This window comes from Piliocolobus tephrosceles, chromosome 9, assembly GCF_002776525.5.
Source record: "Piliocolobus tephrosceles isolate RC106 chromosome 9, ASM277652v3, whole genome shotgun sequence".
Taxonomy (NCBI): Eukaryota; Metazoa; Chordata; class Mammalia; order Primates; family Cercopithecidae; genus Piliocolobus; species Piliocolobus tephrosceles.
The window spans coordinates 22265492-22281464 of NC_045442.1; positions in this window are offsets into that span (position 1 = coordinate 22265492).

Here is a 15973-nt window from a genome sequence, read left to right on the forward strand (position 1 = left end):
CCTATGCTGATTATGAAGGTATTGAAGATCTAGAAATGAGCAAGTTGGGTTTGGGAATTAAACTTAAAATCAGTCTTTACATAGTAGCACTTTTCCAAACATCCACTAGCCTTGTTCAGGCACAATATTTTGGTATAAATGTATGCTTATGTGGTTGGCCTAATGTGGAAATTCAGAGAATGACAGCAACAATGTGGGACCCATTCACTATGGACAACACTCCTGAGCAACACACAAAGGATTTTCTTCGGAATTTTATGAGAAATAAGTATTTGCTGTAAGGAACTGTGCCTGCACATCCAGAGACATCACATTTCTCTGGAGATGCCTTTGAATGCCCTGTATCCTGTACTAGTGGGGTGCAGTGGGGCTCTAATCCTCTTTCTTGGGTAAGCATTAGGATACCTTCTATGCTGAGCTGGCTAAATGCCTGTTCTACATCATTCAAAGGCTATTTCTTCTAGGAGTTTTTTTTTTCCTGTCCCCTCAATACTTCTATTACAGCATGTGGCCTAGCTGGTGCACACTGGATAAAATGACACTCACCCTTGCTTCTCTGGGAGTTTTAGTAATATTTTGTTCACAGTGTTGTTAAATTAAATCAAGTCAAAAGGAGAGGATTGGTTGCCTCAAGGAATCCACAGGCAGTGAGCTACATGACAGAAGAACAAGAATGCAGCTAGGACCTAAGACATTCCAGAGTTAGAATCCTACATCCTCATGACCATCTCTGCTTTTTGCTTCCCTCTGTATGTCTCAGTTTCTGTTTCCTTCAGATCAACTTTCTGCACCTGATAGAATACGTGAAACCAATGGCATCCAAATGTTTTACATATAGTTCTAACTTCAAGAGACCCTACTTTGTTGTTCTTTCTAGTCTTAACACCAAAAGTCCCAAGGAAATAATTTACAGGACTAACTTGGGTCATGTGTCCACCACGAGATCAATAAGCTATGCATGGAAGGATGCAACCAGCTAAGAAAATGACAACTCCTGTGGGAATTATGCAGATAAAATGGGAGAATTATGGGTGGTGGGGGGATGAGAGTACCAGTAGTCAGGAGAAATGGAGCCCAGGAGTGCTAGGCACGTAAGGCAATCATTGTTGCCTACATAGAGTTTCTGTAATAACAATACTTTTAAGACATGTTAATAATAAATTCATCCTGTTCATCAAGTACCAATAGCCTGAAATATCTGCAAACACACACACACACACACACACAGAGAGAGAGAGAGAAACAGAGGAAGAGAGAGAGAAAAAATGAAGATGGCAAAGTGTATCATATTAATGAAACCTTTAGGTCCCTTCCTTAAGACTAACAAGGCCAGAGACCAACAATGGTGAGGAATCTTCTCAGAAGACATGTGCCTCAGTTTTCATGCCTGCCATATTAAGGAAGTTAGAACAACTGACCTCAAAAGTCCCTTGAGCTCTAATCTTCCATCTCATTCAGAAAGTGTCACTTGTGTGGAATTATGCCAAACCCAAATTGCAATTTTCATTCCAAAATGGAGACACTCCTAAATCTAACATTTGGGACATTAAATAGAAGTGTGGTACATTTTTGAGATCTTCCTCCATCAGGGAATCACCTAATGGAAGGAAAAAAACCCTTTTCTAATTAAACAGCTCTTGAACAAATTCGTTTGCATATGACTTGACTTTGTTAATAAAAACGAATCAAATTACCTCTCTGCTGGGGCTGCAGTGCTTCCTTGCAAAAAGAACACCAGAGGACAAAATGAAATAAAGTATGATTTCCAGCACTCCACCAATGTGAAGTAGACACCATGAATAGAGTAGAAAGAACTATCAAGACAAACAGGGCAAAGGAGGGGTGGGCATGAGTTCAAATATTGGGAATAGAAGTCCACTTCCTGAAAGTCACAAAGTGGTCCGGAAGCTGACCATTGCTCATGAACTAACCTTGATAGTCATCCTGCTCTCGTTCATGACAGTTGCCATGATGTTGGGATTACATTAGGTAATTCTGGTTTTGTTCCAAAATTATTTTTCTAAAGGATAGCAATATAACCAGAGGCATTTGAACTAACCTCAAGTTCAAAAGTTCAAGTTTAAATTTGGGCAACCGGTCATTCTTTAGGAGTTTGAGTGATTTAGTCTTAACAACACTGGTGAACATTTAATGAGCTTGTGCCAAATGCTGGACATAGTGCTGTGTACTTTAGTGAACCAGTCTCTTTAACTCCTCTCAACAATCCAATGAGGTATATATTATTATAATGATCATCAAAGCAGTCCAGTGTGGAGGTAAATAGCACAGCCCCAGAATCAGACCTCCTGACCTGAGACCCTGGTTCTACTACTTTCCAGCACTGTGTCACTAGACAAGTTGGTTAGCTTTTTTTGTCCCTTAGCTTTTCCTTTGGTAAAATGGGGATGGGTGCAATTACACATAATTCAGGTGTTGTTGGGAAAATTAGTAAGTTAAAGATAAAGAGCTTGAAACACAGCCTGACACTCAGTAAAGAGCGCAATAAATGTGAACCATCGTTAGCGGCTCCTCCATTATACTTGAGGCACAAGAAAAGCTAAGGAATTTGTCCAAGGTCACTCATTTAGTAAGTAATAGAGCAAGAGAGAAATTAACTACTACACACAGCCTCCTCCCTTGCTCAAGGAAACTGATATTGCACAAAAGCTATGCTTGTTGTTACGGTTGTTGTTGATCAGTAAGTGCAACCCTAGAGATACATTTGGTTTCATGGTGCTTCAGTATTGTATTTGCATGCCAATTTTTCTCCATTAATGATTATTAGAGCTAGGGATGCTTTCCAAGGGGCCTGGAATTGACATCAGACGTTCAAATTATAGAGAAATGTTTCTTTAAGAAACTAGATACTGGGCATAGATATCTGCTGTTCTTAACAGATTACCAAAGAGCAGCTTTTCCAGAGTTCAGTTTATGTCGGAGTAGATAAATTCAAAATGGCTTTGAGATGCCATTAAACTAAAAAAAGAAAAGAAAAAGAAGATGCTCAGCTCAGAGAAAACTGGTAAAATAAATGTTCTGTCGAGCGCATGATTGATGTTGGCGCAAAGTGTAAGACAGCAAAAAAACGAAAGCGAAGTTGCTGCTTTCTCTACTTCAGAAGGAAAACAAGGGGAAATTGATGCAGCAATAGGAGGAAAGCAAATTTGCTGGAGGACAGGGAAGAGCTGGATTAGTCCTGGTTTTGCTGAATCTTAAATGAAGCAAATAAACAACGATCACCCCTCAAATTATATTTTCCTCCCAGGGAATTTTTCCTCTGTATCTCTATTTTCTGGCAAGTGAAACAAGAAGCAAGAATCTGAAATGCCCTCTAGGGGATAACTGTTTTTTTTTCTTTTTTTCTTTTTTAAAGAATACACAACACTTCTGGCCAGAAATTCAGGCTGTGAGTTTGTATGGCTGCAGCTCACCTTTCAAAGCCATCTGTGTGACTAATTTGTTACTGTCTCCCGCTTTGCATTACCGTCCATCTCATGCCTCATTAGGCAGCTCCAGCCACTGCAACTCACTGTGCAACTCAGCACAGCAGGCTGGGCACCTTCATAAATGTCACCTGGGTCTGGATTACATTCATTCTCCACTTAGGACCCTAAATAAGAAGTCAGAGGTCACCCCTTTCCTAAAACACCGCCTTATGGACCCCATCTAGTCTCCAGTCCATATCATAAATGGAGAGGCACATTCCCTCCATATCCTTCTCCATCTCCTACACATTGAAAGTGACGACTGAACTGCTCCACAAGCAGGCAGGTATCACGTGGCTCTCATTTTTACAATTAATACTTTGGTCCCCTACCTATCTTATTAATAGGAGATAAGATGTGCATGTCTTCTTCCATTAAGATGTACCCTCTTGGCGTTCACACAACCCAAAGATGATCTTCCTTTTTTTTGTAGTTCTCAAATTGTTTGTTTTTAACCTTTGTTTTAGGCTCGGGGGTACATGTGCAGGTTTGTTATATAGGTAAATTGCATCTCGTGGGGGTTTGGTGTAAAGATTATTTCATCACTCAGGTAATAAGCATAGTACCTGATAGGTAGCTTTTCAATCCTCACCCTCCTTCCACTGTCCACCCTCACGTAGGCCCGGGTGTCTATTGTACCCCTCTCGGTGTCCATGCATACTCAGAGTTAAACTTCCACTCCTAAGTGAGAACATGCAGTCTTTGGTTTTCTGTTCCTGTGTTAGTTTGCTAAGGATAATGGCCTCCAGATCCATCCATGTTGCTGCAAAAGACATAATCTCATTCTTTTTATGGCTATATAGTATTCCATGGTATATACATACTATAAAACATTTTCTTTATCCAATCTATTGTTGATGGTATTTAGATTGATTCCATGTCTTTGTTATTGTGAACAGTACTGCAGTGACATGTCTTTATGGCAGGATGATTTATACTCCTCTGGGTATACACCCAGTAATGGGATTGTTTGGTCAATGGTAGTTCTAAGTTCTTTGAGAAATCACCTAACTGCTTTCCACAATGGCTGAATGAATTTACACTCCCACCAGTAGTGTATAAGAAGTCCCTTTTCTTCACAACCTCACCAGCATCTGTCATTTTTTGACTTTTTAATAATAGAATGGCTATTAAAATGATAGCTATTATTAAAGTCCAAAAATTACGGATGCTGTAATTTTACAGAGGAATATAAATTGCTCTGCTATAAAGACACATGCACACAAATGTTCATTGCAGCACTATTCACAATAGCAAAGGCATAGCATTAACCTATAAGCTCATCAATGACACATTGGTTAAAGAAAATGTGGTACATACGCACCATAGAATACTATGCAGCCATAAAAAAACAACAAGATCATGTCTTTTGCAGGAACATGGATCGCGCTGGAGGCCATTATCCTTAGGAAATTAACACAAGAACAGAAAACCAAATACCGCATGTTCTCACTTACAAATGGAAGCTAAATGATGAGAACTCATTAACACAAAGGAGGGAACAACAGACACTGGGGCCTACTTGAGGATGAAGGGTGGGAGGAGGGAGAGGGGCAGAAAAAATAACTACTGGGTATTAGGTTTAGTACCTGGGTGATGAAATAATCTGTACAACAAACCCCCAGGACATGAGTTTACCTATATAACAACCCTGCATGTGTACCCCTGAATCTAAAGTAAAAGTTAAAAAACAAAAAGGTGAAAGAAAAAAATAAACAGCCATCCTGACTGGTGTGAGATGGTAACTCATTGTGGTTTCAATCTGCATTTATATAATAATTGGCGATATTGAACATTTTTTTATATGCTTGTTAGTCATGTATTTGTCTTCTTTTGAAAAGTATCTGTTCATGTCCTCTGCCCACTTTTTAATGGGGTTGTTTTTGCTTGTAAATTTGTTTAGGTTTCTTACAAATTCTGGATACTAGACCTCTGTCGGATGCATAGCCTGCAAACATTTTCTCCCATTCTGTAAGTTGTCTGTTTACTCTGTTGATAGTTTATTTTGCTGTGTAGATACTCCTTAGTTTAATTAACTCCCATTTGTCAATTTTTGTTTTTTATTGCAATTGCTTTTGAAGTCTTCATCATGAAATCTTTGCATAGCCTTATATGCTCAGAATGGTATTTTCTAAGTTATCTTCCAGGGTTTTTATAGTTTTAGGTTTTACATTTAAGTCTTTAATTCATCTTGACTTGATTTTTGTATGTAGTGTAAGGAAGTGGTCCAGTTACTATTTTCTGCATACATAGTTAACTAGTTATCCCAGCACCATTTATTGAGTAAGGAGTCCTTTCCCCATTGCTTATTTTTGTCAATTTTGTTGAAAGTCAGATGGTTGTAAGTGTGCAGCCTTATTTATGGGCTCTCTATTCTGATCCATTAGTCTATGTGCCTGTTTTTGTATAAGTGCCATGCTGTTGTGGTTACTGTAGCCCTGCAGTATAGTTTGAAGTCTAATAATGTAATGCCTCCAGCTTTGTTCTTTTTGCTTAGGATTACCTTGGCTATTTGAGCTCTTTTTCTGGTTTCATATGAATTTTATAATCTTTTTTTTCTAATTATGTGAAGAATGTCATTTGTAGTTTGATAGGAATAGCATTTAATCTATAAATTGCTTTGGGCAGTATGGCCATTTTCACTAATATTGATTCTTCTATCCCTGAGCATGAAATGTTTTACTATTTGTTTTTGTCATCTCTGATTTTTTTGAGCAGCATCATTTTGCAATTCTCATTGTAGAAGTCTTTCATCTCCTTGGTTAGTTGCATTCCTAGGTATTTTATTCAAGTTGTGGCTATTGTGAATGGGATTACATTCTTGACTTGTCTTTCAACGTGGATGTTGTTGGTGTATAGAAATGCTACTGATTTTTGTACACTGATTTTGTTCCTGAAACTTTGCTAAAGTTGTTTATCAGATCTAGGAGCTTTTGGGCAGAGACTACAGGGTTTCCTATGTATAGAATCATATCATCTGCAAGCAGATAGCTTGACTTCTTCTCTTCCTATTTGGATGCCTTTCATTTCTTTCTCTTGCCTGATTGCTCTGGCTAGGACTGCCAGTAGTATGTTAAATAAGAGTGGTAAGAGAGGGCATCTTTGTCTTGTACTGGTTCTCAAGGGGTTCTCTAGCTTTTGCCCATTCAATATGATGTCAGCTGTGGATTTTTGACATATGACTCTTAATTACTTTGAGGTATGTTCCTTCAGTGCCTAGCTTGTTGCAGGTTTTAACATGAAAGGGTGCTGAATTTTATCAAAAGCCTTTTCTGCATCTATTGAGATGATCATGTGGTCCTTAAGTTCTATTTATGTGGTGAATCACATTTATCAATTTGCATACATTGAACCAACCTTGAACACCAGGCATATAGTTTACTTGATCATGGTGGATTAGTTTTTTGATGTGCTGCTAGATTCATTTTGCTAGTATTTTGTTAGGATTTTTACATCTATGTTCATCAAGGATATTGCCCTGTAGTTTTCTTTTTTGCTGTGTCTCTGCCAGGTTTTGCTATAAGGATGATGCTGTCCTCATAGAATGAATAGGGAAGATTCCCTTTTTCTGAATTTTTTGAAATAGTTTCAGTAGGAATGGTACCAGCTCTTCTTTATACACTAAGATGATCTTCGTAGAGTCTTTATCTAAATGTTGACCACTGAAATCTATTTGAGCCACTATTTTTCATGGCTTCTTGTTGCCACAAGAAGTCCTTGTTGGAAACCAGACCTATGCAGTCCAGTACTTGCCCACTGCTGCTAAGATCCTTTGCTGTGGTAGACATTCCAGGCAGGCTGTTGTGGTTCTCTGAAAGAGGAGAAATCCCTTCCTCACAGCTAAACACAGTCAAGATTTCCAAGGTTGTAGCTTTTACTATTCAGTTTTGTCAATGCCCAGAGAAACAATCAACCAGTCCAAGAATAACTGAGCCAAGACAATCGTCCCACACCCAGTGGTGGGCACTACAAAGTTATCTGGCAAAAGTCATGAATAGAGGGAGGCATAAGGCATTAGGGCCAAATGATGTAGCCTACCACAGCACCAGAATTAACCATCACATCATTATCAAGTGTGACCATGAAGAAGAGGGATCTCTAGATATCCACAAGAAATACCTTGTGTTTGGTCAGTTCATTGGCTTTAGATGCTAAAACTAAAATATTCACAACCTTTTCCATTTTTATATTCTACTTATTTTTAAAAATAATTTGAAACCATCCCTAGAAAAATGATCTCACAATAAAAATTGAAACACAAACCAAGTAACAATGGCAAGTAAGGGAATAATTTGCTTTAGAAATCTGAAGCTATGGATGATCCTGTAATTGAGCTCCAAATTAGCCTTGAGCTTCCTGGCAGCCACAGCAAAAAGGGAAACCCAATGACATACATATTTCTCATTGTCTGCAGTGTTTCATCAAAGGACAAAATCCACTTCATTGAAACAGAGGAATATTTTTCTATCACTAAAAGCTGAGAATGTTATTGTGATAATAATAATTTGGTCTATTACAAATAAATATTTTATTTTTTTGAGACAAAGTCTTGCTCTGTTGCCCAGGCTGGAGTGCAGTGGCGCAATCTCAGCTCACTACAACCTCTGCCTCCCAGGTTCAAGAGATTCTCTTACTTCAGCCTCCTGACTAGCTAGGATTACACGTGAGCACCCCCACGCACAGCTAATGTTTTGTATTTTTAGTAGAAATCTGGTTTCACTATGTTGGCCAGGCTGATCTCAAACTTCTGGCCTCAAGTGATCTGCCCACCCTCCCAAAGTGCTGGGATTACAGGTGTGAGCCACCATGCCCATCCCTAAATATTTTAAATTTTTAAAATAAAGATAGAACATGAGGTTTTATACAGGGTGACCATATAATTTGTCACCTAAACCAGGACGCTTTTGAGTAAAATGAAGTACTATTAATAGTGATGTTGGAACAATGATGTTGGTTAGAACTACTCCAGGAAAACTGGGATAATATGTTAACCCAGCTCTTGGGCATGTGATAATGTTGGGTCCAACTGGGCTCCACAGAACATGGTATTTCCTTTCCAGAGACATTCTCAAAGTTAGCTGCAAACTCCAGAAGCACTGTTATACTTCCCATAAAAACCTTTTAGACACTTACTTCAGAAGACAGAAGTTTTATTTGCTCTTAAATAGTCATCTTAAGAATCTAGATGTTTAGCCAGCATGAAGACCAATTCAGGTGACTCCAGATACCTAATCAGGAACCCATAAACATCCCTGTCTATTTTGATTTAAAGTAAAAAATGGTTGGGCCTTTCTCAAGTGCCATTTACTCTTTAAGATATTTAGACATACTTTTCTCCAGGATTAAATCTCAACATTAGGGCAATTGTCTTCAGTTTCTCCATGTGAAGGCCCTGCAAATACATTGCTTCTGAAAGTCACACTGCAGCCCACTCTGGGAAAGGAGAGGCTGCCTTAAGATTTAGGAATTACACTTAAAATCCAAGGTGATTCTTCTGCCCCATGACTGCTGCAATGCATGAAGCATTTACATGCCCAAAAATTCAAATGTTGAAATCTAAACCTTCAATGTGATGGTAGTGGGATAGGGGCCTTTGGAAGGTAATCAGATCATACTTACAAAAACAACCCCAGAGAACTCTCTTACCTGCTTCCCACCATGTGAGGATCCAAGGAGTCCTCATTCTACAACCCCGAAGAGGGCCCTCACCAGGACCTGAGTATGCTGGTATCCTGATTCAACTTCCAGTCTCCAGAGCTGTAAGAAATAAAGTTCTGTTGTTTTTAAGCTGCCCAGTCTACGGTACTTCGTTATAGCAGCCCACATTGACTAGGACAACAGCATTCCAACCCCCTTAGATAAATTAAATTGCAGTTAGTTAAGTTACACAAATATTGTAATAATAAAAGATAACATTTATTGAACACTTACTACGTTCCAGGCACAGTGCTGGATACTTATATTTTGTCATTTAATTCTTACAACAAGCCTAGGAGGTATTATCCCCACTTTACAGATGAAGAAATTGGATCCGAGAAGCTAAGCAACTTGCTTATTGTTGTATGAACAGTAAAAGACAAGATTAGAATTCAAACTTGAGTCTGTCTGATTTCAGAGATTAAACTCAGCCACTACATGTCTTCCCCAACCACCTTTTGTCTCTACTAATCCAGCCGGAAGTAGCATAGAAAAAAAGTGTTTACAAGAAAGGCTCATAAACGGGAATATAAAACATCCTACATGACCATTTTCCTCTGTCTTCCTAAGAGAAGGGCCCCCAGAAAAGGGCTTCCCAAAGGCCAACCCAAGAGGTGGCCTCAGCATCAGCCTCATCTCCACTACACTGGATCTTTGGTGACCCTAATCCAGGCCAAATTCTCTCTTTTCTTCCAACAAAAGGAGCACATTCCAAGGGTGCATGTAGGACCTACCCTCAGAAATATTTATTGTTTGTGAGTTGGACTAAAGAAATGCTTTGGGAAAGTAATGCCATTAGAGAATTAAATGACAGAATACTGAAAAAGTCAAATTCTTGGGAAGAAGTTTTCTAAGATAATTGCATAATGACATTCTACATAAAACTAGAGAAATCTAAAGATAAAAGGCATGGGTGACAGCCTGAGTGGCTAACTGAAGAAAATGATTATCATCTCCTCTTTTGATTATTAAAGATTTTAGAGTTTGCTTTTTATTTCTGAAGCACTGAATTTTGAGATTTTAAAGTCTACAGTCTCAAAAGACTAACAACCTCTCTTGATCCCATTTATCCCAAAAAGATGACCCCAGAGAATGAGGGTTTAGAATTGATTTACAGAGAGCCCTTGGAGATCAAGTCTGATGTATTCATTGCTATAATAAATTAATCTAAGATGGTAACAAGACTGTAGATTCTACCAAACTGCTGACAGATGTTTCAGGAGCTTCTCCTGGTGCAAACTTTAAAATCATTCTTGAGAAGAAATGAAGGAACTTGCACGTGCATACTCTCATGTTCTTCTGATGCTGTCATTCAAGTTCTGATCTTTCACAAGATGCTGCATACTGGGAGCTCACAGTCATTTTTACCCTCAGAATAAGAGTGAATAATGATAGCAAGAAAGTTGCCAGCCTATTCAGTTTTGAGCTGGCTGAGGACGAGATGGAGAAAGACAGGGCTGCTGTGCCAGTCTACATAATTAATTTAAAACTCATAGATCTCTACTCCCAATCCTGTCGTCCATTCTCCAGGAAAGTCAAACAAAGGGAAAAGTAATAAGCATATACTGAGCTTACTCCTGGAGAGCATGTGACAGAAATCAAACTTAAGCTAGATTATGGGAGAAGGGGCAGGATAACTTGCTGGCATAATTCAAACTGCAATAAGAGCAGGCACAGAGCTGCTTTAAAAGCTGATTCAGTGCTCTCTAACACTTGTCCCTGATTCTCTCCAGAAGTCAGTTGCATTATCTTCTACTGCACACCAACTCTTTCCACAAGGCTGGAACAAGGGCTGCTAATGGATCTTCACCCAAAAGCTTTCCAGCATTAGTAATATGGCAGATTATTTGTGAATATTAATGTAGTAATTCCTTCTGTGTCCATACATGTGACCTTTTGAAATGTGATTTTGATGCTCCCTCCATCGAGAGGTGCAGTATATTCCTCTTTGTCTTAAATCTGAGCTGACCTTGTGTTTTATTTTAACTAAAATATAATAGAAGTCATGTTTTTTGACATCTAACCCCCTCAGCCTAAGACGCCTTGCGCTTCCATTTTTGCTATGATGGTGTGCTTCCACTGTGTGACAGGAGCCCAGGGTGAACTTACATGGAAAGAGAGGCCCAGACCAATACCAAGGCCCTAAATATGTCAGTGAGGCCATCCCAGACGCTCCAGCCCCACTCAAGCCATCAGTTGACTGCAGCAACACAAGGGAACATATCTGAAAGCATCACAAGAACCATCCAGTGACCAAAGAATCATGAAAATAACATCATTACTGTTTTAAGTCACTAAGTTGTGGGGTGGTTTTTCACACAGCATAGATGTAAAAACAGACGCAGGTAAAATTTAATTTAGACCAATTACTGTGCCCAAAAGGGTAAGACTGTCTTCTAAGATGTCAGGTCCCATTGAGCCCAGGTGAGAATGAGGAATAAGGCAAGGCAATTGCCCCAGAAGAAGGGTGATGCTATCCCTAAAGCAAGGAGGGTGGGTCTCGGAGGACAAATAAATGCCTACTATCATTCTACAGCACTTTACAGTTGGTATATATTTTGGTTGAATTTTCACAATGGTCCAATGATGTTACAAGATCAAATATTGTTCTGTTTTTACTAATAAGGAAACTGGGGCTGAGAGGTTGCAAATATTTCCCAAGGTCACAGAGTCATTATATGCCAAGCCAGGGCTCAAATTGAACCTATCCAAATCTATGTCCAGTGCTCTTCCCCCTAAAGAGAGTCCTGGGATGAGGAGGCCGTTGTTCAGTACAATGACAGCTGCTCCTCAGGAAGAAGAGTGGCAGCTGATGCAGTCTCTTAGCCAATGGCTGATGCACATGGCCAGCATCATACTCTCCTCCAGCCCTGGGCCCTCATGCTAATGAATAGGATCCATCGGCCTAATGTATTAATAATAGCTCCAACACCATTGGCAACACTGAAGAGTAAGAAAACAGCAGGAAGGCAGAATAATAAATCCCAAAAATGGGGAGTTCCATTAGATTAAGGGACAAAACTGATGCAGCATTTAAAATAAAGTGATTTCAATTTAGACTGATAATCGAAGCAGCTTCAGTAAGAGCCACTAAGGAGGAACACATTCTGTGATATCACCAGCTACCCCCATGATGACCAGAGGCAGAGCACACACCCACATGCCCAATCTCTTCACTGCAACAAGACCCTTCCATTTTTTCCCTCCCTAAACAGTAGGCTTTGAGAGTTTCAATTTCAGAATATAATGTAATTATAAATTAATAATTTTATTTTCTGGGATTTCATGCATAAAAATCATTTCTGAATTCAAAGTAAACGATCCACTCAGCGTAAGATGAAAGTATTGCTGGCCAAGCGCGGTGGCTCAAGCCTGTAATCCCAGCACTTTGGGAGGCCAAGACGGGTGGATCACGAGGTCAGGAGATTGAGACCATCCTGGCTAACATGGTGAAACCCTGACTCTACTAAAAAAATACAAAAAAACTAGCTGGGCGAGGTGGCGGGCACCTGTAGTCCCAGCTACTTGGGAGGCTGAAGCAGGAGAACAGTGTAATCCCAGGAGGCGGAGCTTGCGGTGAGCTGAGATTGCGCCACTGCACTTCAGCCTGGGCGACAGAGCGACACTCTGTCTCAAAAAAAAGTGTTATTACGACACTAAGTTGATATGATTTCAGTCAAAAGCAAAGAAAAATTTTAGTTTGAATATTTATCCACTGACTTTAGACTATTTCTGCAAAGCTTATTTTAAATACTGAAGAGTTGAAGTCTCTCATTAATACCGTCTATGATTTCTAAGGGCCCAAGCTATTAAAAATTTTTTTTAAAGTAGAAAAAGAAAAGTAGTCAACACATTTGGATTATCAAAGATTCGTAGGTATTCAAGAATTCTTACATATGTATATAAATACAGATATATACAGACAGATACACATATTTATACGTATTTATATAGAGATTTAACAGTTTAACACTTTCCTCACTGCTGTAAAATCATGGGGAAAAAAGATTGTAGACTTATTCTTTATTAAAATTGACAACCCACTTTGCAAGAGAATTTGAAGTAGTTTGTAATAAAATAATAGCATCATATAAATAGAAAAAATAATATTTAGATCATTATATATAACTTTTAAAATCAGAAGAGAGAAGAAACACAAATTAATCAAAACCCATGGTAAATATAATTACTTTGATCAAACAATAAATTGAACTCTGAGCTTCCTGGCAGTAGAGGCATAAAGGTAATGATTTGAAGTATATTTCTAGAGAATAAAGTATATAATCACATTAGAAAAAACATCTGTAACTGTATCAGACAGATAACTTTTTGTGTATTTAGTATATTAGTGTATATCTAAGGTGAGTTAATGGCAGCACCCTTTTTTTTTTTTTTTTTGGAAGAATTACACTTACTAAAGAAAATCTGGAAAAGACCAAAGAAAGTAAAAATCCAAAAATAAAATGTTACCCATGAACCTAACAGCCAGTCACAAACCTTATTATCATACATTCTGGCATTTTTCTTTAGCCTTTTTCCTATGCATGAGGTGTTTTAAGCTCAATTTTAATCCAAGTGCTTATGCAATTTTATGTCCTGTTTTTTCACTTTATATTATAATCACTACTGTATTTGATTACTTAATAGTATCAGAAACAATGACTGCAAAATACACCATTGTATAATTATTCCATATATTACTCAAATATTGCCCAATTATTGGACATGCTACCAATTTTTCGCTATTATAAATAAAATCACCAGAGTAACTTTGTGCATAAAATCCTTTGTATATGTATTCAGTCATCTTAGGATACGTTCCTAAGAGTGGCATAATTATAAATTAACGTTTTTATTTATTTTCTTTCTTGTTTAAAAAGGAACACATATTTATTATGGGCAACTTGGAAAGTTTAGAGTATGAAGAAGGAGGAAAAGAGTTACATAATAACTTTTGACCACTTGTCATAGGTCTCTGAGGCACAGTTTTGTACGGCTGGGGACTGGTATATCAAAAATGCTGTATCCTGCTTTATCCATTAATCATGCCTTACCTATTTTCTCATCATTGTAAACTGTTCTTAAATAATGGCATGACAATCTTCTGCCGTATGGCTAAATGCAATTTACTCCTCCAAAGCCTTCTACAAGCCAAACTTCAGAAGGTCAAGACCACAACTCTCAATGATTCTTTAGAACAGAGGGTGCACGTTGGAAGGAAACATCAAATTAAGGCATCAAATCAGACAGGTTTTGTTTGGTTTGCACAACGCTTTTGTTTTGTGTGTGTGTGCTTTTATTTTTCTGAATTGCCAAAATCTAAAAAGTGAGAAATTTCATTTCAAATCTGGACTTACTACTTCTCTTAAATGATTGGAAGTTCTGAGAACACAGGGGCCCCATTTTCCTCTTGGCAGCAATAGGCCAGAGCTCAGAAGAAGGTGGTGGCTTCGTTAGACATGTGTGACCTGGTCACCTCCTGTTCTCTGCCTGCCTGGTTCCCAGGAATATTTGGGTGTGTCTTCAGTTATGGATGTGTATGTGTGGAAAGTATAGCAGTACCCATCACCTGGGAAACAAAAAACTGCACCCACAGAAAGTTGCCTCCTGGACCTGAAATACAAATATTTTCAGTACAGTGACTGCGTGAGATGATTAAAAAGAATCAGGATGACCAACCAAGCATGCTCTGGGTCACCACAGGCCTCAGCGAGGCTCTCTAGCCTCGGCTTCTGCATTGATAAAAGAGGATTAGATTGAATTTGTGGCTCCCATTGCCCATTCTGGATATTGAGACACTAATTAATCAAGTAAAATAAAATAAGTCCCTGGTCAATGGTATCTAAGATCAATTTTTGATTATGCCGTGCTGGCCAATGGGATTGTGAGCAACACAGTTCCCACCTCCACAGACCTTTCCCACAGTCCAGAAGTCCTGCACAGAGACCCCCCTCTACACACCTGCAAGGGAAGGACAGATGGACTGGAGGGAGGCTTGTGGCTGCTGCACATCACTCAGAACATTCCAAACTATTCCTATGTGAATCTGGATTTCAACAAGGTACCTAAATAAGTTGGCATTCAAGATCCACTTTCCCAGGACATCAATGAACACAGAACACCCACCACCTGCCCCCCCATACACAGCACACCTACATCAAGAAAATACATGCATGTCATATAATTTCCAAGTATTAAGAAAACATGTCTTTTTTTTTCAAATACAGAAAAGCCAAAACATACTTTAATGTTTTTAAAATCAAGATGCATCTTCAGCTATCTAGATTTAAGGTGACTGTCATTTGAATTGATGATATGCTTTATAACAGAGCACCTTAGAACTGAGGAGATACTGAGTATCATTTCTTTTTAAATGCCAACGTAAAGCTTCCAACTGTCTTTTCTAAATAGAGACTGCTTTATTCTGAATCTCTACCCCTTTCCATTTTTTTTTTTTTATTGTTAAAGTATATTTCTATTTAAGAAATGCTGGTACTTAGCCAGGCGCAGTGGCTCAAGCCTGTAATCCCAGCACTTTGGGAGGCTGAGACAGGCGGATCACAAGGTCAGGAGATCGAGACCATCCTGGCTAACACGGTGAAACCCCGTCTCTACTAAAAATACAAAAAACTAGCCGGGCGAGGTGGCGGGTGCCTGTAGTCCCAGCTACTCCAGAGGCTGAGGCAGGAGAATGGCGTAAACCCAGGAGGCGGAGCTTGCAGTGAGCTGAGATCCGGCCACTGCACTCCAGCCTGGGCGACAGAGCCAGACTCCATCTCAAAAAAAAAAAA